The sequence below is a fragment of the Gambusia affinis genome, linkage group LG06, assembly GCF_019740435.1.
Source record: "Gambusia affinis linkage group LG06, SWU_Gaff_1.0, whole genome shotgun sequence".
NCBI lineage: Eukaryota > Metazoa > Chordata > Actinopteri > Cyprinodontiformes > Poeciliidae > Gambusia > Gambusia affinis.
In genome coordinates this window covers 30,702,531-30,728,860 of record NC_057873.1, presented here as the reverse complement: position 1 = coordinate 30,728,860, position 26,330 = coordinate 30,702,531, and the positions used below count along the sequence as shown (strand labels likewise).

Sequence of the window (26,330 nt, the reverse complement as noted above, 5' to 3'; positions counted from 1 at the left end):
TTCCTGAAGAAATTTAACTGGGGCCTGCCAAAGTGTGCCCGGTTTGGACCCAGCCTGATGCTAAGAATTTGCATCAATGCTAAAGAAAGCTGCAATGTAATCAATAGCATGTGGAGAATCACAAGAATGTTAAGTAAGCTGACATGCAACATTCAGTATGATAAAGTAAGTGTATTAGCTAAATGAGCAAATATGCTAATGTATAAAATACTTTCAGTAGCATGTGGGTATCATTAGAATGTTTACTGTCATTTACTTACTCCATTAAGTATACTAAACATGGCTAATAAGTCTGAAAAATAGAAAATAGCTTATTTAAGCTAAAAGGTTATCGTTAATGAACTGCCTTGCTGCGCAAGGCAGTTCCCTAACCTCGGATAAACAGATAATGCAGAATGATATCACTGCATCGCCTCGCGTGCACTGTCCAGAGGGGCATTTTGAGGCTTTTATTTTGAAATTTGCAGTAAGCTTCATATTAAATGCCCACACTAATCCAATGTGTAAGAGTGCTTTGATAAACCAGTCACATAAAGCCAAAAAGAGCAATTACATGATGTAAAATTCCCAAGGCTTTTATTTTGAAATTTTGTTAAGCTTCATTTGAAAGGGTCAAAGTCATCCCATGTGTAACAGTCATTGGATTAAATCAGTCATATAACGCCAAAAAAGCAATGACCTGATGTAAAAATTTTCAAGGGCTTTTATTTTGAAATTTTCAGTAAGCTTCATTTCAAAGGGCTAGACTCATCCCATGTGTAACAGTGACAGGGTTAAATTAGTTATATACAGCCCATAGCAGCAAGTTTTTCTAAAGGCCAGCTCAGTCCTCCTCTGTTTTAACTGAACTAGTAGTTAGAACTACAGTGATGCGATTTGTAGTCCTCAGCAGCCTCCCTGCTCTGGGTTCCGCTGCCATGGTAAATAATCCTCTGCCAGCTGTGAGTGAGACATCCAGGGGAGACAATTTCTGTTTGAGCCAGCCAGTTTGACTAAAAAGCATTGCAAAAAACTGTTTCCTGCTCGGGAACCGTAATACATATTCGAAAACCGCTTGAAGCATATGAGAGGGCTATTTGTCGCCTCACATAGTCCCGCCATTCATTCATCTCTACCTCACTCACAGTATTAACAGCGATGAGATAAAAAAGTGTGTGCCAAGGTCTGAAATTTTTCAGAAATACATGGAAGTGAATCAGTGAGATCTGTCTGCTACCCTGGCGCATGACTTTGCTCTGAAGCACCTGGAGAGAAAACTGTAAGCGCTTAGATAATTTTTGAAAACATTTGACCGGAGCAGGCACGCGTATCAATGTCATGACCAAGTTTGATACCAATCATGCAATATTTGTGAGCGTGAGGGCGAGTTAAAAATGATTTGGGGTCAAAATGTCGCTTCTGACTCTCACTCTAGCGGAGCAGTTCACACTCTGATTTTTCCAAAATCAAAAACTTTGGGTCGCTTAGAAAGAAGTTGTGGACAAACCATAATACATATTGACGTGTTGTCTTCACTTTAAAAGAGATCACGGACGATCTACAAAATGAAGTTTGAATGCTTTACATAAGTTATGATTTACACAGAAAATCCTCAAAAATAGGGTATTTTCAGGATTTACTGGTTGCCTCATCCCTTGACGCAGAGAGATGCACCTGGTGAGCTCAAGTGATTTTGGGGTCGTTTGCTTTTTACGCCGCCATGGTAACTCCAAATCCCACCAAAAGTAATAGCACACCTCCGGATCGAGCCGACGCTTTTGATACCACTTTTGTGGTGGCTCAGATTCACGGTGACGAATAATAAGAATAAAGAAACATTCTATTTAGAACGGTGACGTATAAAATAAGAAGACAGAACTAGAAAATTCCTGAAGAAATTTAACTGGGGCCTGCCAAAGCCCGCCGGTTTGGACCCATTTGATGCTATGCTAAGAATTAAATGCTAAAGAAAGCTGCAATGTAATCAATAGCATGTGGAGAATCACAAGAATGTTAAGACATGCAACATTCAGTATGATAAAGTATTAGCTAAATGAGCAAATATGCTAATATAAGCATAAATACTTTCAGTAGCATGGGGTATCATTAGAATGTTTACTGTCATTTACTTACTCCATTAAGTATACTAAACATGGCTAATAAGTCTGAAAAATAGAAAATAGCTTATTTAAGCTAAAGGTTAATCAACTGCACTAATAAACAGATAATGCAGAATGAATCACTGCATGATGCCACTAATCCAGAATGATCCAGATTGATGAGGCTTTTATTTTGAAATTAAGATTTAATGTCATCCCATGTAACAGCTTGATGCAGTCATGCCAGCAATGATGTAAAATTTTGAGGCTTTTATTTTGAAATTTGCAGTAAGCTTCATATTAAATGCCCACACTAATCCAATGTGTAAGAGTGCTTGATAAACCAGTCACATAAAGCCAAAAGAGCAATTACATGATGTAAAATTCAAGGCTTTTATTTTGAAATAAGCATAAAAGGGTCAAAGTCATCCCATGTAAAAGTCATTGCAATAATAAATGACCTGATGTAAAAATTTTCAAGGGCTTTTATTTTGAAATTTTCAGTAAGTTTTCAAAGGGCTAGACTCATCCCATGTGTAACAGTGACAGGGTTAAATGAGTTATATACAGCCCATAGCAGCAAGTTGTCTAAAGGCCAGCTCAGTCCTCCTCTGTTTTAACTGAACTAGTAGTTAGAACTACAGTGATGCGATTTGTAGTCCTCAGCAGCTCTCCCTGCTCTGGGTTCCGCTGCATGGTAAATAATCCTCTGCCAGCTGTGAGTGAGACATCCAGGGGAGACACCTCTGTTTGAGCCAGCCAGTTTGACTAAAAAGCATTGCAAAAACTGTTTCCTGCTCGGGAACCGTAATACATATTCGAAACCGCTTGAAGCATATGAGAGGGCTATTTGTCGCCTCACATAGTCCCATTATTCATATCTCTACCTCACAGTATTAACAGCGAGATAACCAAGGAATTGAAATACATGGAAGTGAATCAGTATTTGTTTGCTCTGAAGCACCTGGAGAGAAAACTGAGAGATAATTTTTGAAAACATTTGACCGGAGCAGGCACGCAGATCAATGTCATGACCAAGTTTGATACCAATCATGCAATATTTGTGAGCGTGAGGGCGAGTTAAAAATGATTTCAAAATGTCGCTGACTCTCATTAGCGGAGCGCCTTCACACTCTGATTTTTCCAAAATCAAAACTTTTTAGAAAGAAGTTGTGGACAAACCATAATACATATTGACGTTGTCTTCACTTTAAAAGAGATCACGGACGATCTACAAAATGAAGTTTGAATGCTTTCTACATAAAGTTATGATTTACAGAAAATCCTCAAAAATAGGGTATTTTCAGGATTTACTGGTTTCATCCCCCGCAGTCACCTGGTGAGTCAGTCGTTGCTTTTTACGCCGCCATGGTAACTCCAAATCCCACCAAAGTACAGCTCGGATCGGGACGCTTTTGATACCACTTTTGTGGTGAGCCAGATTAACGGTAATAGTTAAACAGAAAATTCCTGAAGAAATTTAACTGCCCGTGTGTTTGGACCCAGCGTTTGATGCTAAGAATTTGCATCAATGCTAAAGAAAGCTTGTAATCAATAGTGGAGAATCACAAGAATGTTAAGTGTTGGTATGATAAAAGTGCATTAGCAAATGAGCAAATATAATATAATGTATCATTATCATTTATTTTACTCCATTAAGTATACTAAACATGGCTAATAAGTCAAAAAATAGAAAATAGCTTATTTAAGCTACATGTTAATGAACTGCTTGCAGTTCCCTAACCTCGATAAACAGATATCACTGTACTGCCCGCGGTGCACTGTCCAGAGGGGCATTTTATTTTGAAATTTGCAGTAAGCTTCATATTAAATGCCCACACTATTCCTATGTGTAAGATTGCTTTGGATATACCAGTCACATAAAGCACAAACGAGCACTTACATGTTGTAAAACTTCCCAAGGCTTTTATTTTGAAATTTTGTTAAGCTTCATTTGAAAGGGTCAAAGTCATCCCATGTGTAACAGTCATTGATTAAATCAGTCATATAACGCCAAAAAGCAATGACCTGATGTAAAATTTTCAAGGGCTTTTATTTTGAAATTTTCAGTATTTCAAAGGGCTAGACTCATCCCATGTGTAACAGTGACAGGGTTAAATTAGTTATATACAGCCCATAGCAGCAAGTTTTTTCTAAAGGCCAGCTCAGTCCTCCTCTGTTTTAACTGAACTAGTAGTTCAACTACAGTGATGCGATTTGTAGTCCTTCAGCTCTCCTGCTCTGGGTTCCGCTATGGTAAATAATCCTCTGCCAGCTGTGAGTGAGACATCCAGGGGAGACAATTCTCTGTTTGAGCCAGCCAGTTTGACTAAAAAGCATTGCAAAAACTGTTTCTGCTCGGGAACCGTAATACATATCAAAAACCGCTTGAAGCATATGAGAGGGCTATTTGTCGCCTCACATAGTCCCCATTCATATCTCTATTACAGTATGAGATAAAAAAGTGTGTGCAAGGTCTGAAATTTTCAGAAATACATGGAAGTGAATCAGTGAGATCTGTCTGCTACCCTGGCGCATGACTTTGCTCTGAAGCACCTGGAGAGAAAACTGTAAGCTTAGATAATTTTTGAAAACATTTGACCGAGCAGCAGATCAATGTCATGACCAAGTTTGATACCAATCATGCAATATTTGTGAGGAAGTTAAAATGATTTGGGGTCAAATGTCACTGACTCATTTAGCGGAGCTGCCTTCACACTCTGATTTTTCCAAAATCAAAAACTTTGGGTTAGAAAGAAGTTGTGGACAAACCATAATACATATTGACGCTGTCTTCACTTTAAAAGAGATCACGGACGATCTACAAAATGAAGTTTGAATGGTTTACATATATTACACAGAAAATCCTCAAAATAGGGTATTTTCAGGATTTACTGGTTGCCTCGCCCCTTGACGCATTTGTGACAAACCAGAGCGTTAGTGATTTTGCGTTGCTTTTTACGCCGCCATGGTAACTCCAACCCACCAAAAGTAATACCTCCCAACGAGCGACTTTTGATACCACTTTTGTGTGGTAACGAATAATAAATAATAATAAAGCATTCTATTGTAGGAAATCGAAGTGACTGACTTGTGTCAGTCAATATATAAACTAGAAAATTCCTGAAGAAATTTAACTGGGGCCTGCCAAAGTCTGCCGGTTTGGACCCAGCTGATGCTAAGAATTAGCATCAATGCTAAAGAAAGCTGCAATGTAATCAATAGCATGGAGAATCACAAGAATGTTAAAAGCTGGACATGCAACATTCAGTATGATAAAGCAAGTGTATTAAAATGATAAATAATGTAAGCATATTTTCAGTAGCATGTGGGTATCATTAGAATGTTTACTGTCATTTACTCCATTAAGTATACTAAACATGGCTAATAAGTCTGAAGAAAATAGCTTATTTAAGCTAAAAGGTTAATCAAACTGCCTTGGCGCAAGGCAGTTCCCTAACCTGGGATAAACAGATAATGCAGAATGATATCACTACCCGGCACTGTCCAGAGGGGCATTTTGAGGCTTTTATTTTGAAATTTGCAGTAAGCTTCATATTAAATGCCCACACTAATCCAATGTGTAAGAGTGCTTGATAAACCAGTCACATAAAGCCAAAAGAGCAATTACATGATGTAAAAATTCCAAGGCTTTTATTTTGAAATTTTGTTAAGCTTCATTTGAAAGGGTCAAAGTCATCCCATGTGTAACAGTCATTGGATTAAATCAGTCATATAACGCCAAAAAAGCAATGACCTGATGTAAAATTTTCAAGGGCTTTTATTTTGAAATTTTCAGTAAGCTTCATTTCAAAGGGCTAGACTCATCCCATGTGTAACAGTGACAGGGTTAAATGAGTTATATACAGCCCATAGCAAAGTTCTAAAGGCCAGCTCAGTCCTCCTCTGTTTTAACTGAACTACTAGTTAGAACTACAGTGATGCGATTTGTAGTCCTAGCAGCTCTCCCTGCTCTGGGTTCCGCCATGGTAAATAATCCTCTGCCAGCTGTGAGTGAGACATCCAGGGGAGACAATTCTCTGTTTGAGCCAGCCAGTTTGACTAAAAAGCATTGCAAAAAACTGTTTCTGCTCGGGAACCGTAATACATATTCAAAACCGCTTGAAGCATATGAGAGGGCTATTTGTCTCATAGTCATTCATATCTCTACCTCACCACAGTATTAACAGCGATGAGATAAAAAGTGTGCCAAGGTCTGAAATTTTTCAGAAATACATGGAAGTGAATCAGTGAGATCTGTCTGCTACCCTGGCGCATGACTTTGCTCTGAAGCACCTGGAGAAAAACTGTAAGCTAGATAATTTTTAAAACATTTGACCGAGCAGGCACGCCAGATCAATGTCATGACCAAGTTTGATACCAATCATGCAATATTTGTGAGCGTGAGGGCGAAGAAAATGATTTAAAATGCCCTGACTTCACTCTAGCGGAGCGGTTCACACTCTGATTTTTCCAAAAATCAAAACTTTGGGTCATGAAAGAAGTTGTGGACAAACCATAATACATATTGATTCACTTTAAAAGAGATCACGGACGATCTACAAAATGAAGTTTGAATGATGCCTACAAGTTATGACACAGAAAATCCTGGGTTGTGTTGCGCCCCTGACATGCACCTGGTGAGCTCGTTAGTGATTTTGGGGTCGTTGCGCCATGGTAACCCAAATCCCACCAGTAATAGCACCTCCGGATCGAGCCGACGCTTTTGATACCACTTTTGTGTTCGCAGATTCGGTGACGGAAGAATAATAAAATAAAATTCCTGAAGAAATTTAACTGGGGCCTGCCAAAGTGTGCGGTTTGGACCAGCACTGATGCTAAGAATTAGCATCAATGCTAAAGAAAGCTGCAATGTAATCAATAGCATGGAGAATCACAAGAATGTTAAAGCTGACATGCAACATTCAGTATGATAAAGCAAGTGTATTAGCTAAATGAGCAAAAATAAGCATAATACTTTCAGTAGCATATCATTAGAATGTTTACTGTCATTTACTTACTCCATTAAGTATACTAAACATGGCTAATAAGTCTGAAAATAGAAAATAGCTTATTTAAGCTAAATTAAAACAGTTCCTGCTCATAAACAGATAATGTAATGCACTGCATCATAAATATTGAGGCTTTTTGAAATTTGCAGTAAGCTTCATATTAAATGCCCACACTAATCCAATGTAAGAGTTTGATAAACCAGTCACATAAAGCAAAAAGAGCAATTACATGATGTAAAAATTCAAGGCTTTTATTTTGAAATTTTGTTAAGCTTCATTTGAAAGGGTCAAAGTCATCCCATGTGTCATTGATTAAATCAGTCATATAACGCTCAAAAAGCAATGACCTGATGTAAAATTTTCAAGGGCTTTTATTTTGAAATTTTCAGTAAGCTTCATTTCAAAGGGCCAAGACTCATCCCATGTGTAACAGTGACAGGGTTAAATGAGTTATATACAGCCCATAGCAGCAAGTAGTTCTAAAGGCCAGCTCAGTCCTCCTAACTAAGTGTCTCAGCAGCTCTCCTGCTCTGGGTTCCGCTGCATGGTAAATAATCCTCTGCCAGCTGTGAGTGAGACATCCAGGGGAGACTCTGTTTGAGCCAGCCAGTTTGACTAAAAAGCATTGCAAAAAACTGTTTCTGCTCGGGAACCGTAATACATATTCGAAACCGCTTGAAGCATATGAGAGGGCTATTTGTCGCCTCACATAGTCCATTCATATCTCTACCTCATATTAACAGCTGAGATAAAAAAGTAAAGGTCTGAAATTTTCAGAAATACATGGAAGTGAATCAGTGAGATCTGTCTGCTACCCTGATGACTTTGCTCTGAAGCACCTGGAGAAAACTGTAAGCGCTAGATAATTTTTGAAAACATTTGACCGAGCAGGCACGCCAGATCAATGTCATGACCAAGTTTGATACCAATCATGCAATATTTGTGAGCGTGAGGGCGAGTTAAAAATGATTTGGGGTCAAAATGTCACTGATTTTAGCGAGTTCACACTCTGATTTTTCCAAAATCAAAAACTTTGGGTCGCGAAAGAAGTTAATACATATTGACGGTTGTCTTCACTTTAAAAGAGATCACGGACGATCTAAAATGAAGTTTGAATGGCGCTTTACAAGTTATGACACAGAAAATCCTCAAAATAGGGTATTTCAGGATTTACTGGTTGCCTCGCCCTTGACACAGACTGCACCTGGTGAGCTCGAAGATTTTGCTTGCTTTTACGCCGCCATGGTAACTCCAAATCCATATACCTCCGGATCGAGCCACGCTTTGATACCACTTTGTGGGCTCAGGCACGAGCCGCATTCGAAAGCTGAAAAGATTCTATTGGGTGTAGAACAATAGGTAATGTACAGTGACTGACTTGAAGTCAGTCTGATGATTTATGGGCAGGCCCCAACTAGAAAATGAAGAAATTTAAAGCCAAAGTGTTGGTTTGACTCAGCTCTGATGCTAAGAATTAGCATCAATGCTAAAGAAAGCTGCAATGTAATCAATAGCATGTGGAGAATCACAAGAATGTAAGCTGGACATGCAACATTCAGTATGAAAGCAAGTGTATTAAATGAGCAAATATGCTAATGTAAGCATAAATCATTAGAATGTTTACTGTCATTTACTTACTCCATTAAGTAAAACATGGCTAATAAGTCTGAAAATAGAAAATAGCTTATTTAAGCTGGTTAATTAATGAACTGCTTGCTGCAAGGCAGTTCCCTAACCTCGGATAAACAGATAATGCAGAATGATATCACGCTTCCGGCGCGTGTGCACTGTCCAGAGGGGCATTTGAGGCTTTTATTTTGAAATTTGCAGTAAGCTTCATATTAAATGCCCACACTAATCCAATGTGTAAGAGTGCTTTGGATAAACCAGTCACATAAAGCCAAAAGAGCAATTACATGATGTAAAAATTCCAAGGCTTTTATTTTGAAATTTTGTTTCATTTGAAAGGGTCAAAGTCATCCCATGTGTAACAGTCATTGGATTAAATCAGTCATATAACGCCAAAAAGCAATGACCTGATGTAAAATTTTCAAGGGCTTTTATTTTGAAATTTTCAGTAAGCTTCATTTCAAAGGGCTAGACTCATCCCATGTGTAACAGTGACAGGGTTAAATGAGTTATATTCAGCCCATAGCAGCAAGTTTTTCTAAAGGCCAGCTCAGTCCTCCTCTGTTTTAACTGAACTAGTAGAACTAGTGATGCGATTTGTAGTCCTCAGCAGCTCTCCCTGCTCTGGGTTCCGCATGGTAAATAATCCTCTGCCAGCTGTGAGTGAGACATCCAGGGGAGACAATCTGTTTGAGCCAGCCAGTTTGACTAAAAAGCATTGCAAAAACTGTTTCCTGCTCGGGAACCGTAATACATATTCAAAACCGCTTGAAGCATATGAGAGGGCTATTTGTCGCCTCACATAGTATTCATATCTCTACCTCACTCACAGTATTAACAGCGATGAGATAAAAAAGTAAGGTCTGAAATTTTCAGAAATACATGGAAGTGAATCAGTGAGATCTGTCTGCTACCCTGGCGCATGATTTTGCTCTGAAGCACCTGGAGAGAAAACCAGATAATTTTTGAAAACATTTGACCGAGCAGGCAGATCAATGTCATGACCAAGTTTGATACCAATCATGCAATATTTGTGAGCGTGAGGGCGAGTTAAAAAATGATTTGGGGTCAAAATGTCTGACTCTCACTCTAGCGAGAGCCTTCACACTCTGATTTTTCCAAAATCAAAAACTTTGGGTCGCTTAGAAAGAAGTTGTGGACAAACCATAATACATATTGACGTGTCTTCACTTTAAAAGAGATCACGGACGATCTACAAAATGAAGTTTGAATGGCTTTTACATAAGTTATGACGACACAGAAAATCCTCAAAAATAGGGTATTTTCAGGATTTACTGGTTGCCTCGCCCATTTTAGAGATGCACCTGGTGAGCTTAGTGATTTTGGGGTCGTTTTTGCTTTTTACGCCGCCAAACTCCAAATCCCACCAAAAGTAATAGCTCCGGTTCGAGCCGACTTTTGATACCATTTTTATGGGTGGGCTCAAGAGCTACGCATTAACGGTAACGGAAGAATAAAATAACTAGAAAATTCCTGAAGAAATTTAACTGGGGCCTGCCAAAGTGTGCCCGCCGGTTTGGACCCAGCGTGATGCTAAGAATTTGCATCAATGCTAAAGAAAGCTGCAATGTAATCAATAGCATGTGGAGAATCACAAGAATGTTAAGTAAGCTGACATGCAACATTCAGTATGATAAAGTAAGTATTAGCTAAATGAGCAAATAATATAAGCATATACTTTCAGTAGCATGTATCATTAGAATGTTTACTGTCATTTACTTACTCCATTAAGTATACTAAACATGGCTAATAAGTCTGAAAAATAGAAAATAGCTTATTTAAGCTGTTAGCATGAACTGCTGCAAGGCAGTTCCCTAACCTGGATAAACAGATAATGCAGAATGATATCACTGCACGCCCCGTGCACTGTCCAGAGGGGCATTTTGAGGCTTTTATTTTGAAATTTGCAGTAAGCTTCATATTAAATGCCCACACTAATCCAATGTGTAAGAGTGCTTTGGATAAACCAGTCACATAAAGCCAAAAGAGCAATTACATGATGTAAAAATTCCCAAGGCTTTTATTTTGAAATTTTGTTAAGCTTCATTTGAAAGGGTCAAAGTCATCCCATGTGTAACAGTCATTGATTAAATCAGTCATATAACGCTCAAAAAGCAATGACCTGATGTAAAATTTTCAAGGGCTTTTATTTTGAAATTTTCAGTAAGCTTCATTTCAAAGGGCTAGACTCATCCCATGTGTAACAGTGACAGGGTTAAATTAGTAATATACAGCCCATAGCAGCAAGTTTTTCTAAAGGCCAGCTCAGTCCTCCTCTGTTTTAACTGAACTACTAGTTAGAACTACAGTGATGATTTGTAGTCCTCAGCAGCTCTCCCTGCTCTGGGTTCCGTTGCCATGGTAAATAATCCTCTGCCAGCTGTGAGTGAGACATCCAGGGGAGACAATTCTGTTTGAGCCAGCCAGTTTGACTAAAAAGCATTGCAAAAAACTGTTTCTGCTCGGGAACCGTAATACATATTCGAAAACCGCTTGAAGCATATGAGACGGCTATTTGTCGTCTCACATAGTCCCGCCATTCATATCTCTACCTCACTCACAGTATTAACAGCGATGAGATAAAAAAAAGTGTGTGCCAAGGTCTGAAATTTTTCAGAAATACATGGAAGTGAATCAGTGAGATCTGTCTGCTACCCTGGCGCATGACTTTGCTCTGAAGCACCTGGAGAGAATAAGCGCTAGATAATTTTTGAAAACATTTGACCGGAGCAGGCACGTATCAATGTCATGACCAAGTTTGATACCAATCATGCAATATTTGTGAGCGTGAGGGCGAAGTTAAAAATGATTTGGGGTCAAAATGTCGCTCTGACTCTCACTCTAGCGGAGCGGCCTTCACACTCTGATTTTTCCAAAAATCAAAAACTTTGGGTTGCTTAGAAAGAAGTTGTGGACAAACCATAATACATATTGACGTGTTGTCTTCACTTTAAAAGAGATCACGGACGTATCTACAAAATGAAGTTTGAATGGCGTTTCTACATAAGGTTATGACGACACAGAAAATCCTCAAAAATAGGGTATTTTCAGGATTTACTGGTTGCCTCTCCCTTGACGAGACTTGCACCTGGTGAGCTCGTTAGTGATTTTGGGGTCGTTTTTTGCTTTTACGCCGCCATGGTAACTCCAAATCCCACCAAAAGTAATAGCTCCTCCCGATCAGCACGCTTTGATACCACTTTTGTGGGTGGGCTCAAGACGAGCCGCATTAATGTCCGAAGAAGAAGTTAAGAATAAAGAGGCGTTCTATTGGGTGTAGAACAATAGCCTGCCATGTATCATGAGGTAGTGACTGACTTGCTTCGCAAGTCAGTCACTGCTCTCCTTATGCATTGCTATGGGCAGGCCCCAAATATACTAGAAAATTCCTGAAGAAATTTAACTGGGGCCTGCCAAAGTGTGCCCGTCGGTTTGGACCCAGCGTTCTGATGCTAAGAATTACCATCAATGCTAAAGAAAGCTGCAATGTAATCAATAGCATGTGGAGAATCACAAGAATGTTAAGTAAGCTGGACATGCAACATTCAGTATGATAAAGTAAGTGTATTAGCTAAAATGAGCAAATATGCTAATGTAAGCATAAATACTTTCAGTAGCATGTGGGGTATCATTAGAATGTTTACTGTCATTTACTTACTCCATTAAGTATACTAAACATGGCTAATAAGTCTGAAAAATAGAAAATAGCTTATTTAAGCTAAAAGGTTATCGTTAATGAACTGCCTTGCTGCGCAAGGCAGTTCCCAACCTCGGATAAACAGATAATGCAGAATGATATCACTGCACGCCTGGTGCACTGTCCAGAGGGGCATTTTGAGGCTTTTATTTTGAAATTTGCAGTAAGCTTCATATTAAATGCCCACACTAATCCAATGTGTAAGAGTGCTTTGGATAAACCAGTCACATAAAGCCAAAAAGAGCAATTACATGATGTAAAATTCCCAAGGCTTTTATTTTGAAATTTTGTTAAGCTTCATTTGAAAGGGTCAAAGTCATCCCATGTGTAACAGTCATTGGATTAAATCAGTCATATAACGCTCAAAAAAGCAATGACCTGATGTAAAATTTTCAAGGGCTTTTATTTTGAAATTTTCAGTAAGCTTCATTTCAAAGGGCTAGACTCATCCCATGTGTAACAGTGACAGGGTTAAATTAGTTATATACAGCCCATAGCAGCAAGTTTTTCTAAAGGCCAGCTCAGTCCTCCTCTGTTTTAACTGAACTAGTAGTTCAACTACAGTGATGCGATTTGTAGTCCTCAGCAGCTCTCCTGCTCTGGGTTCCGCTGCCATGGTAAATAATCCTCTGCCAGCTGTGAGTGAGACATCCAGGGGAGACAATTCTCTGTTTGAGCCAGCCAGTTTGACTAAAAAAGCATTGTAAAAAACTGTTTCCCTGCTCGGGAACCGTAATACATATTCGAAAACCGCTTGAAGCATATGAGAGGGCTATTTGTCGCCTCACATAGTCCCGCCATTCATATCTCTACCTCACTCACAGTATTAACAGCGATGAGATAAAAAAGTGTGTGCCAAGGTCTGTAATTTTTCAGAAATACATGGAAGTGAATCAGTGAGATCTGTCTGCTACCCTGGCGCATGACTTTGCTCTGAAGCACCTGGAGAGAAAACTGTAAGCGCTTAGATAATTTTTGAAAACATTTGACCGGAGCAGGCACGCGTATCAATGTCATGACCAAGTTTGATACCAATCATGCAATATTTGTGAGCGTGAGGGCGAGTTAAAAATGATTTGGGGTCAAATGTCGCTCTGACTCTCACTCTAGAGGAGCAGCCTTCACACTCTGATTTTTCCAAAATCAAAAACTTTGGGTCGCTTAGAAAGAAGTTGTGGACAAACCATAATACATATTGACGGTTGTCTTCACTTTAAAAGAGATCACGGACGTATCTACAAAATGAAGTTTGAATGATGCTTACATAAAGTTATGATTTACACAGAAAATCCTCAAAATAGGGTATTTTCAGGATTTACTGGTTGCCTCATCCCCTTGACGACGAGAGATGCACCTGGTGAGCTCGTTAGTGATTTTGGGGTCGTTTTTGCTTTTACGCCGCCATGGTAACTCCAATCCCACCAAAAGTAATAGCACACCTCACGGGATCGAGCCGCACGCTTTTGATACCACTTTTGTGGGTGGGCTCAAGAGCGGCACGCATTCACGGTGACGGAAGAATAAGTTAAGAATAATAATAAAGAAACATTCTATTGGGTGTAGAACAATAGGTGCCTGCCATGTAATGCATGGAGGTAGTGACTGACTTGCTTCAAGTCAGTCACTGCTCTCCTTATTAGCATGGGCAGGCCCCAACTAGAAAAATTCCTGAAGAAATTTAACTGGGGCCTGCCAAAGTGTGCCCGCCGGTTTGGACCCAGCGTTTGATGCTAAGAATTAGCATCAATGCTAAAGAAAGCTGCAATGTAATCAATAGCATGTGGAGAATCACAAGAATGTTAAGTAAGCTGGACATGCAACATTCAGTATGATAAAGTAAGTGTATTAGCTAAATGAGCAAATATGCTAATATAAGCATAAATACTTTCAGTAGCATGTGGGTATCATTAGAATGTTTACTGTCATTTACTTACTCCATTAAGTATACTAAACATGGCTAATAAGTCTGAAAAATAGAAAATAGCTTATTTAAGCTAAAAGGTTATCGTTAATCAACTGCCTTGCTGCGCAAGGCAGTTCCCTAACCTCGGATAAACAGATAATGCAGAATGATATCACGCACCGCCTCTGGCGGTGCACTGTCCAGAGGGGCATTTTGAGGCTTTTATTTTGAAATTTGCAGTAAGCTTCATATTAAATGCCCACACTAATCCAATGTGTAAGAGTGCTTTGGATAAACCAGTCACATAAAGCCAAAAGAGCAATTACATGATGTAAAATTCCCAAGGCTTTTATTTTGAAATTTTGTTAAGCTTCATTTGAAAGGGTCAAAGTCATCCCATGTGTAACAGTCATTGGATTAAATCAGTCATATAACGCCAAAAAGCAATGACCTGATGTAAAAATTTTCAAGGGCTTTTATTTTGAAATTTTCAGTAAGCTTCATTTCAAAGGGCCAAACTCATCCCATGTGTAACAGTGACAGGGTTAAATTAGTTATATACAGCCCATAGCAGCAAGTTTTTCTAAAGGCCAGCTCAGTCCTCCTCTGTTTTAACTGAACTACTAGTTCGAACTACAGTGATGCGTACTTGTAGTCCTCAGCAGCTCTCCCTGCTCTGGGTTCCGTTGCCATGGTGAATAATCCTCTCTGACAGCTGTGAGTGAGACATCCAGGGGGAGACAATTTCTGTTTGAGCCAGCCAGTTTGACTAAAAAAGCATTGTAAAAAAACTGTTTCCTGCTCGGGAACCGTAATACATATTCGAAAACCGCTTGAAGCATATGAGAGGGCTATTTGTCGCCTCACATAGTCCCGCCATTCATATCTCTACCTCACTCACAGTATTAACAGCGATGAGATAAAAAAAGTGTGTGCCAAGGTCTGAAATTTTTCAGAAATACATGGAAGTGAATCAGTGAGATCTGTCTGCTACCCTGGCGCATGACTTTGCTCTGAAGCACCTGGAGAGAAAACTGTAAGCGCTAGATAATTTTTGAAAACATTTGACCGGAGCAGGCACGCGTATCAATGTCATGACCAAGTTTGATACCAATCATGCAATATTTGTGAGCGTGAGGGCGAGTTAAAAAATGATTTGGGGTCAAAATGTCGCCTGACTCTCACTCTAGCGGAGCTGCTTCACACTCTGATTTTTCCAAAATCAAAAACTTTGGGTCGCTTAGAAAGAAGTTGTGGACAAACCATAATACATATTGACGTGCTGTCTTCACTTTAAAAGAGATCACGGACGATCTATCTACAAATGAAGTTTGAATGGCGCTTTCTACATAAAGTTATGATTTATCACAGAAAATCCTCAAAATAGGGTATTTTTAAGATTTAGAGGTTGCCTCATCCCCTTGACGCATTTAGAGATTGCACCTGGTGAGCTCAAGTAGTGATTTTGGGGTCGTTTTTTTGCTTTTTACGTCGCCATGGTAACACCAAATCCCACCAAAATTAATAGCTCCAAATCCGGGTTCGAGCCGCACGCTTTTGATACCACTTTTATGGGTGGGCTCAAGAGCGCACGAGCCGCATTAACGGTAACGGAAGAATAAGTTACTATAACTAGAAAATTCCTGAAGAAATTTAACTGGGGCCTGCCAAAGTGTGCCCGTCGGTTTGGACCCAGCGTTCTGATGCTAAGAATTACCATCAATGCTAAAGAAAGCTGCAATGTAATCAATAGCATGTGGAGAATCACAAGAATGTTAAGTAAGCTGGACATGCAACATTCAGTATGATAAAGTAAGTGTATTAGCTAAATGAGCAAATATGCTAATGTAAGCATAAATACTTTCAGTAGCATGTGGGTATCATTAGAATGTTTACTGTCATTTACTTACTCCATTAAGTATACTAAACATGGCTAATAAGTCTGAAAATAGAAAATAGCTTATTTAAGCTAAAAGGTTATCGTTAATGAACTGCCTTGCTGCGCAAGGCAGTTCCCTAACCTGGGATAAACAGATAATGCAGAATGATATCACTGCACCGCCTCCGGCGGTGCACTGTCCAGAGGGGCATTTTGAGGCTTTTATTTTGAAATTTGCAGTAAGCTTCATATTAAATGCCCACACTAATCCAATGTGTAAGAGTGCTTTGGATAAACCAGTCACATAAAGCCAAAAAGAGCAATTACATGATGTAAAAATTCCCAAGGCTTTTATTTTGAAATTTTTGTTAAGCTTCATTTGAAAGGGTCAAAGTCATCCCATGTGTAACAGTCATTGGATTAAATCAGTCATATAACGCTCAAAAAAGCAATGACCTGATGTAAAAATTTTCAAGGGCTTTTATTTTGAAATTTTCAGTAAGCTTCATTTCAAAGGGCTAGACTCATCCCATGTGTAACAGTGACAGGGTTAAATTAGTTATATACAGCCCATAGCAGCAAGTTTTTCTAAAGGCCAGCTCAGTCCTCCTCTGTTTTAACTGAACTAGTAGTTCAACTACAGTGATGCGATTTGTAGTCCTCAGCAGCTCTCCCTGCTCTGGGTTCCGCTGGCCATGGTAAATAATCCTCTGCCAGCTGTGAGTGAGACATCCAGGGGAGACAATTCTCTGTTTGAGCCAGCCAGTTTGACTAAAAAAGCATTGCAAAAACTGTTTCCTGCTCGGGAACCGTAATACATATTCGAAACCGCTTGAAGCATATGAGAGGGCTATTTGTCGCCTCACATAGTCCCGCCATTCATATCTCTACCTCACTCACAGTATTAACAGCGATGTGATAAAACAATTGAGTGCCAAGGTCTGAAATTTTTCAGAAATACATGGAAGTGAATCAGTGAGATCTGTCTGCTACCCTGGCGCATGACTTTGCTCTGAAGCACCTGGAGAGAAAACCGTAAGCGCTAGATAATTTTTGAAAACATTTGACCGGAGCAGGCACGCGTATCAATGTCAGGACCAAGATACCAATCATGCAATATTTGTGAGCGTGATGGAGAGTTAAAAAATGATTTGGGGTCAAAATGTCGCTCTGACTCTCACTCTAGCGGAGCAGACTTCACACTCTGATTTTTCCAAATATCAAAAACTTTGGGTCGCTTAGAATGAAGTTGTGGACAAACCATAATACTTATTGACGCGTTGTCTTCACTTTAAAAGAGATCACGGACGTATCTACAAAATGAATTTGAATGGCGTTTCTACATAAGGTTATGACGACACAGAAAATCCTCAAAATAGGGTATTTTCAGGATTTACTGGTTGCCTCTCCCCTTGATTTACTTAGAGTTGCACCTGGTGAGCTCGTTAGTGATTTTGGGGTCGTTTTTTGCTTTTTACGTCGCCATGGTAACTCCAAATCCCACCAAAAGTAATAGCTCCAATGCCGGGTTCGAGCCAAGACGCTTTGATACCACTTTTGTGGGTGGGCTCAAGAGCGGCACGAGCCGCATTAACGGAGACGGAAGAAAATAAATAATAAAGAGGCATTCTATTGGGTGTAGAATATAGGTGCCTGCCATGTATGGAGGCAGTGACTGACTTGCTTCGCAAGTCAGTCACTGCTCTCCTTATGCATTGCTATGGGCAGGCCCCAATAATAATAAAGAAACATTCTATTGGGTGTAGAATAATAGGTGTTACATGTACGATAGTTAGTGACTGACTTGCTTCGCAAGTCAGTCACTGCTCTCCTTATGCATTGCTATGGGCAGGCCCCAATAATAATAAAGAGACATTCTATTGGGTGTAGAATAATAGGTGTTTGCCATGTAATGCATGAGGCAGTGACTGACTTGCTCGCAAGTCAGTCACTGCTCTCCTTATGCATTGCTATGGGCAGGCCCCAATAATAATAAAGAAACATTCTATTGGGTGTAGAATATAGGTGCTCACATGTATGGAGGTAGTGACTGACTTGCTTCGCAAGTCAGTCACTGCTCTCCTTATGCATTGCTATGGGCAGGCCCCAATAAAACATTAACGTAATCTTTAATCATCTCCAATTCTAAACTGACATTTTTTAGAATTAAACTACAAATGTTAGGCTTCATTGTGGTCTTAGAAAATATAAAGCCTATGTGTTTCTACGACATAATAACTTATCTTCCCAGGGAAAAGAAAACTTTTAACATCTGGAGGAACCATGTCGGTGTGACTTGTTTGTGTGACCTTATGCTTTAGGAAAATAGCAAATGAACCACACCTGTTGTTCAGATCAGATGTGTTTCTTGAACAACATCTGCAGAAGCATAACGCACACTTGGGGAAACCCTGAAACTTGTTTTTGTGTTTGTGTGTATCAAGAGGCGACGTCCTTACATCATCTTCAAACTGCCAATTTACCTTTTATCCAATGATATTGAAGGCGGAGGGCGGAGGCTGAGGAGGAGGTGTGGGGTGTGTGTATGTGTCTGTGTGTGGGCGAGGGAGGGGGCGGAATGGGCATGCAGGGACAAGCAAGAATGACTAGATCTATGCCAGAGGCTGCAAAACAGGAGGTCACAGGTGTTATGGTGGAAATTAATTAATTTAGGTTGTACTGACTATTCCAAAACACAACGCAAACTTAATTGGAGAGACTAAATTGCGTCATTTGTTTTTCCCTTTCAGCTGCAAATATGGCAATCGATTTGAAGTTGAGATGTAGTAAACTAATGTGCAACAGAAGCTGTAGTTAATATACTGAAATATTTTGTTTAGTGTCTTGAATATGAAGTTTGAAACTGGAATTAAAAAAATGTCTGACATCAGTTCCAAATCTGTTGCTTTAGCATTAAGCTATTAGTCAATAATATTTAATAATTGTTACTAAATTGTGGAGAGGTCAGAAATATTATTGAAATCCTTTACTTCTTGTTTTAACGTTATAGGACACACTGCCTTCTTTCAAAGTCTCAACTCTTTTACTGAGTGTCAACTTTATACCCTCGCAATTCAAATAATTTCACTTGATTCCTTCACTTGTGAACCGTTTTTATACATCTGAAATATATTCACTGAAACACAGACCAGTTCCTCCATCTTTATCTATGTGGGAATTCCTAAAGAATAGAGCGTTGTATCCAAGCATGTTCACAGAAAGCTGAGTGGCAGGAAAAAGTGTGGTATAAAAACATTCAACAGTAGTTGGGATAACTGCAGCCATCCTGAAGATGATTGTCAAGCAAACTCCATCGACTTAAAACAAACTCCTACGAAAGTTTCTCTAGATTAATGTCAATTATTAATAAATTAATAAGTTATTAATAACTTAATATTACTAATATATATTTTTTATATATAGATATAGATAGATAGTAGATGGGAGATAATTAGTAATATTAAGTTATAAATACCTTAAGTTATTAAGTTAATAACTTAATACATGAAGATATTATTCACTTAGTGTTAAGTTATTAATAACTTATGAATTTATTAATAATTTACATTAATAAGTTCTTAAGTAATTAACTTAATTTAATAAGTTAAAACTAACTTATCAACTTAATGAGTCAGTAATAACTTATTTAGCTAATAAGTGAACTTCATAACTTAACATAATAACCTAAGTTAAGTTATTAAATTAAGATATTATTAACTTAAGTTGTTATCCATCCATTCATTTTCTGTTCACCCTTGTCCCTAATGGGGTCGGGAGGGTTGTTGGCGTCTATCTCCAGCTACGTTCCGGGCGAGAGGCGGGGTCACCCTGGACAGGTCACCAGTCTGTCGCAGAACTTAAGTTATTAACTTAATAATAACTTAAGTTACTTAAGTTATTAAGTATGTTGATGCACTATTGTTTTATCTTCTGCAATAGATGCATAAAAACAGTTTTAAAACAAACACCTGTCATAAAAAAACTAAATATTTTGCAAGTGAAAGCACCATTTAGAGAAAAAAAAAAGAACTTTTGTATCTTAAAATGAATAATTCACACAGCTCCACAATGACAATAAAACAGGTTTGGTTTTTTAAAGAAATCAATTTCTAACTAAATTGACATTTTTCACACAGTTGAATGAAGCCAAGGCATAGATTCAAACTGGAAGACTCTTCATCTTCCTCTTCTCCGATCATCAGGGTTCAAACCTTCATAAAGCCTGACGATTTCTACACAACCTCACGATCTGCCGTAAGGTCATGATGCCTCTTTGTAGAGATCCCAGGCATTCCTTCTTTTTCCGTCCTCCTCTTTTTTTGTTTATTTAGAAAGCTCCTGCTGCTCGGATCCACTTTCTCCTCTTTCTCTGCTCTGATCAGGAGGATCTCAGTGATGGTGAGATGAATCTCTACCAACGCCCTGGCAGGCTCCTGATGCCTTTGCAGACCCTCTCAATGGCTTGGCAGGTATTATCTTTCCGTACTGCAGTGCTTCTCAATTCCAGTCTTCTGCATGTTTTAGATGGGCCTCTGTTCCAGAACAGCTGATCCAAATGATTGCATGACCTCTTCTGGTAGAAGGGAGGTGTGTGGTAGAAGGGAAACATCTACAACATGCAGAGCAGAGGGGCCTGAGGACTGGAATTGAGAAACACTGCCCTACTGACATCTCTACATGCACCTTCCATATACCCTCGAAGGCATCATTGTCCCTTTGCTATTTTCATCATCTCAGTTTTTCTCGTGCTGTTATTCTGCAGGCATTCATTTACTCACCTTTGCAGGCTCATGCAGCCCATTTCTTCCCTTTTGATTCTCAAGCAGTCTATACCTATTCTTCTCTGCGGGTACGCTTGTCTTTTACTCTGGTCTTCTTCTCAAGCATTCTTTATCTCATCCGACTTTAGCTCAGTCCCTGTTCCCTCTTTCATTAGATTTTTTTGGGAAAGACATCTCTAATCCTTCTCCGCGGCGGCTCATCCTCTCTGACGGAGGTTACCAGAGACACGTCTTCTGCTGAGGACTGAGTGCCAAAGATTATCTGTCAAATAAACTTTCTAAAAGCCACTTTCTCTCTGCGTGAGTCTTTGCAGGTCCAAATGAAGCCTGGGCATAAATTCAAACTGGAAGACTCTTCATCTCACCTGTCCAGCCAATCACCTCGTCATCCTCCTCCTCCGTAAACTTTCTAACAGCTACTTTCACTCTCTGTGTTTTCCTTGAAATACATTTATGTGAAAGACGTAGCAAATTTTACCTCTGACTTCTTTGCAGTAGAGCCTTGAAATGTGTAATTATTTCTACTCTCATTGCTATTTTTAGAGGAACAAGCACTTTTTGGTGTTCTCCAGGTCTCTTATTTAGTGAAAGTGTGTGTCAATGTTTTAATAGCATGAGAAAAGAATCTTCTGAAAGAATTGTATTTCTTTTTTTGGTGCTTCTTCAGTTCGTTTTCAAAACATGACACAACTACATTGTCGACTAAATTATGTTTGATCAGGGCCAGCGTCCAGAGGAGCAGCCTAAAGTATCAGTGATGTTCTTGAAAACTTTCTGGCACAGATGTGGAATGCATTTCTCCTTAATCTGAAATTTCTGTCTCTCATCTCTCGCCCAGATTTTCCCCACAACTCGTTCTTCCGTGGCTTCCAGGTGATCAGGAAAGCAACATGTCTTTGCCTTCTTGCTGTCTTGCCCATCCTCTGGAATGCCTGAGAATTTCGCTGAGGAAAGATTTGACCTTGTCAGCTTTTCAGTTTTTCTCCTCATTGCTAGAAGTTTCTGGATCATAATGGTGACGTGTTGCATCAAACAATTGAATCTTAGACCCACCTGGAGCCACTGTGTGGGTTCTTTGTCCAAAGGAGATGTGGCCAACGATATTACATGTTTTAAGAAAAGCATGTTAAACATCTCTGTACTCTCTTTCTGGAAGTACTCTTCGGTGTCCATGACTTGAGCAAAAGCCTGAGAAATGATGTTGCCCATTATGGCTTTCAAGTCTTTGTATTCATACTGGCAGTTCTTTATGATGTTCAAAATCCCATCTGAACAGACCTGTGTCATGTAGTGCAACAGATCTGCTATACTTTTTCTGATGCTTTCATCTGGACATCCAGATGCCATATCTTCCCACTTTCCTTCTGGAATATAGTTGATAAACTCATCGATTGCAGGAATCACAGAGTCGTCCACTATAACCTGGAGTGCATTTCTCAGTACAATTGAGAAACCCATCTTGCTGGCGTACACTAGAATCTGCTACCACTAGGCCTGTCGCGATAAACAATAAATCGATTAATCGTACGATAAATTAAAACTATCGACATCCTCCTGGACGCCTCCCTGGTGAGGTGTTCCGGGCACGTCCCACTGGGAGGAGGCCCCGGGGAAGACCCAGGACACGCTGGAGGGACTATGTCTCTCGGCTGGCCTGGGAACGCCATGAGATTCCTCCGGAGGAGCTGGTGGAAGTGGCTGGGGAGAGGGAAGTCTGGGCCTGCCTTCTAAAGCTGCTACCCCCACGACCCGACCCCAGATAAGTGGAAGAAGATGGATGGATGGATGGACGTCATTTTAATTATCGGCTTTATCGTCTCTTCCAGCCTTTTTCTCTTTCTGTTGATGATGCTAAATGAAAAAAGGCTCAAGTCCGGTGCTCTCCACTGACCCTCCCTTCCTCATTTCCTTAGTGTAATGCCCAGCGCACACTACACGATCTTAGTGCTGTCGGTTGATTGTCGGCCCATTTTCAAAATCTGAGAGGCCACACATTAACTGACAGAAATCCTAGGTATAACGGTTCGATCAGTTTCGATCCTGCCGTGTGGTGTCCAACGGTGGGCACAACATAATGGCTACAAGTTCAGTTAACAAATTTTAAAACCAGGCATTAATCAATGCATTACTACAATCTACTTGCAACGCATGTGGCTCTAGTATCAGCGTAACGTCCTGACTGAATGAAAATCATTATAACCTATTTATGTCACGTTAACGAAGAACAGCTGAAGAGTTACCGGGTTCATCAACATAGCGATGCCAACTCCTCCCCTCGTCATTTCTGTATTCTTTGTACGAAATGTTTTATAACCGTTAATGTTGTTTCCACATATCATCTCCAAAGTCCGCTGGACATTTGGGATTCCCCTCTGTAATTTCCCTTCTTTCTGATTGGCTACCTGTCACATTCAACAGGCTGCATGCTCCCAGTTGGGGGAAAACCCCTGATTTAGATAGGAGGGGCCACAACGATCTACCATAACACACCACACACACTACAGGATGATCACAAGCGACAATCTTAGTACGATCAAAGTTCTAAGATTGTGTAAGGGGAAAATGTAGGTGTGAACTAACGTGTAGTGTGAACTATTGCATCAGGTAGTCGATGTGCCCATCTTCTCTATTTAAATCTAATGATTACTGAAGGGCAATATGGTAAACATCTAACATATGGTAAACATATAATCTGCACTCTTTTGGTTGAATGCAGTATTTATTTACACTTTGGGTTTATGTTATTTCGTTTTTATTCAAGTACATTTTTGTTAATGGAGACTGAGAATCAATTTCATTTTTATTTTTGGTTGTTTTGTTTATTTTGTTTATCAGTTCCAGTGTTGGGTGTTCTTTCGAAAATAAAGTGTATCTATCTTTGGCAGGAAATTGCATGCATTATTAAGTCATTTCCATTAAATCAGTGTAAAAAGGTCTTCAAACAATACTATCGTCTATCGCAATAGTTTTTTGAGACAATTAATCGTTCAGCAAAATTTGCTATGGTGACAGGTCTAGCTACCACTAGAACCGATATCGAATGTGGGAGAATTTTTGCTAAAGAAGTCTTATAAACCCTCCAGTGCGGAATGTGTCAGCACAGGAATACATGCAGCGATGTGATGTAATTCACCTGCATTTTTTTTTTTTTTTTTACAAATTCGGCTTTGAAATGATGCAGACAAAGCTATGGTTGTCATGTAACGTCACACTACTAAGAACCTTGTAATTAGGCAGCCTAAGGAGTTGCTATGACAACAATAAACAAGCCATAAGCGGAGCTTACGACTGTTTCTACCTAACTTATAAACGTAAGTACATTACACCTATTATTATTACAAATCTTGAGTACTTTAGATAAATAGTGCTAATATATGCGTAATGTTAAGATAAACAGTGCTTACCGTCGTACTTACTGCCGAGCTAGCAAAATTAGCTGAGGTAGCTTTTATCTACAAGCTAACATGGACATATAGCATGCATATATGTTACATGTACTTACTCTGCCAGTCACCAGAACCTTACTATTCACAAGAAGAGCTCCTACGTCTTTTATAGCAGTTTAAACACTGCCACTCTTCCAGTTCATTAAGTAGTGATCTACGTCATAGTAAGAGTTCGAGGCAGCTTGAACCCATCTTCTAATATGTTTTCATTTTCTGTTTCATACGGGTCGATTCCGATATTAATTGTTTTGTTGATATATATTTCTCTCTCACACTGGTAAAGAGTTTCAATATTTTTTCTTTTCGTTGGTCTGGAAGCCATAGTTTATCTACGTTTTGCTCTGCGCTTGCTTGCTAAGATGGCGCGGATCACTTCCGGTTCAGACTTGTAGGAACTATATTTAGAAATGGTGCATGTTTAAATACATTAAATAAAAGAGAATGGAGGTCCGACTTTAAAAAAAAAAATGCAAGTTAAACTATTCATGTAATTATTCCACTCCACTGATTGATGTTTCACAATAAATTATTGCACTGAAGTAGATCTACCTCTGTTTTGAACATTAGAAATGAGATATTCTGCAGTGCCTTAATTTTATCACTTGATGGCAGTGTTGTACTGTTTTACTGTTCTTCACGGACAGAAAATAAAAGAAAGAAAAAACACTGATTCAGTATTTTATGACTCATAATGAGAAGAAATATAAACAGTATAAACAATTTAACTTGCAAATGTTGTATTCCTTCCCGTTTATTTGTCTTGTTCTCTTGAAAACAAGATCATAAAAGATATTCCAGCACATGGAAGGGTAGAGCTGGGGAAAGAAAACCAGTTTTCTATCTGCTGTTTCCAAGGGTGCTAACTGAAAATTTAGTGGAAGGAAAAACGTTGTAAAAGAAAGAAAGGGGTCCAGGAAAAAGCAAAAGAGTTTAGAGGATTATGAGACAAAGACCATTCAAGAGATTCATGAGACATCAATTGCAGCCAGAGTCATGAATCCAGAACATGCATGACACCTATCACATCGAGGTTTTTTTTTTTTTTCTCCCCCAGAAGCTCTTGGGATCTGTCCACAATACCAAAAATACTGCTGTTAAAGTTCCATGTGAGTTTTACTCTCTGAATTGAATTATCAAAAGTTTTAACTTATTTTATTATAACGTCATTTATTGAGATATACCTGTATTTTTAAGTCTTATACATCATTTTCAGGCTTTCGTTACATTTGTTAACATCTTAACATGTTGAATGCATAATGTGCACAAATTATTCATTTGTTATTTATTTAACAAGGACCCCGCAATTTAGATTTTGCTCATCTAAATTAGATTTTCTAAAACTAAACTGGGGTTCTTCTCGGATAAATATACCAAATTAAAATAATATGTTTTCCACCTTTTATAAACGTCTATGTGAGCCTGTTAGACTATAAAATGTGTTTCTGTGATCAGTCAGAACAAGGGGGCATCGTTTGGTCCAAAAAGCTTCATGAAGTGTGAAAAGTGCAAAAATACCCTGAACCCATCTTTTAATATGGTTTCATTCTCTATACGGGTCAATTCCGATATTAGCGATTTTGTTGATATATATTTCTCTCGCACACTGGTAAAGAGTTTCAATATTTTTTTTCTTTTCGTTGGTCTGGAAGCCATAGTTTATCTACGTTTTGCTCTGTGCTTGCCTGCTAACCCAGAGGCCAAAGGAAGTATTTTATTATCATAACATTTTCAGTTTAAATGATACAGATAATGTCTGTATGGTGGTGAAGGTTAACTCTGTTACTTTTGTTGACAATCTTATTGGAACCTGTGTAAATATGAGGAAAGAAGATGTTCAATGAAAATGACCAGCCAGAGTTCCTTGATTATGGAAGTTGAAGTCGA

At 39.1% G+C, this 26,330-nt stretch overlaps 1 protein-coding gene across 1 annotated transcript in view; it reads left to right on the top strand.

Moving 5' to 3' along the window:
• The first annotated feature begins 24,222 nt into the window (after window positions 1–24,222).
• Window positions 24,223–26,330, top strand: part of LOC122832560 (neprilysin-like) — a 93,800-nt gene continuing 91,692 nt past the window's right edge. The window contains 1 exon segment of the mRNA XM_044119429.1: window positions 24,223–24,311. The gene's annotated coding sequence lies outside the window, so the exon portion shown is untranslated.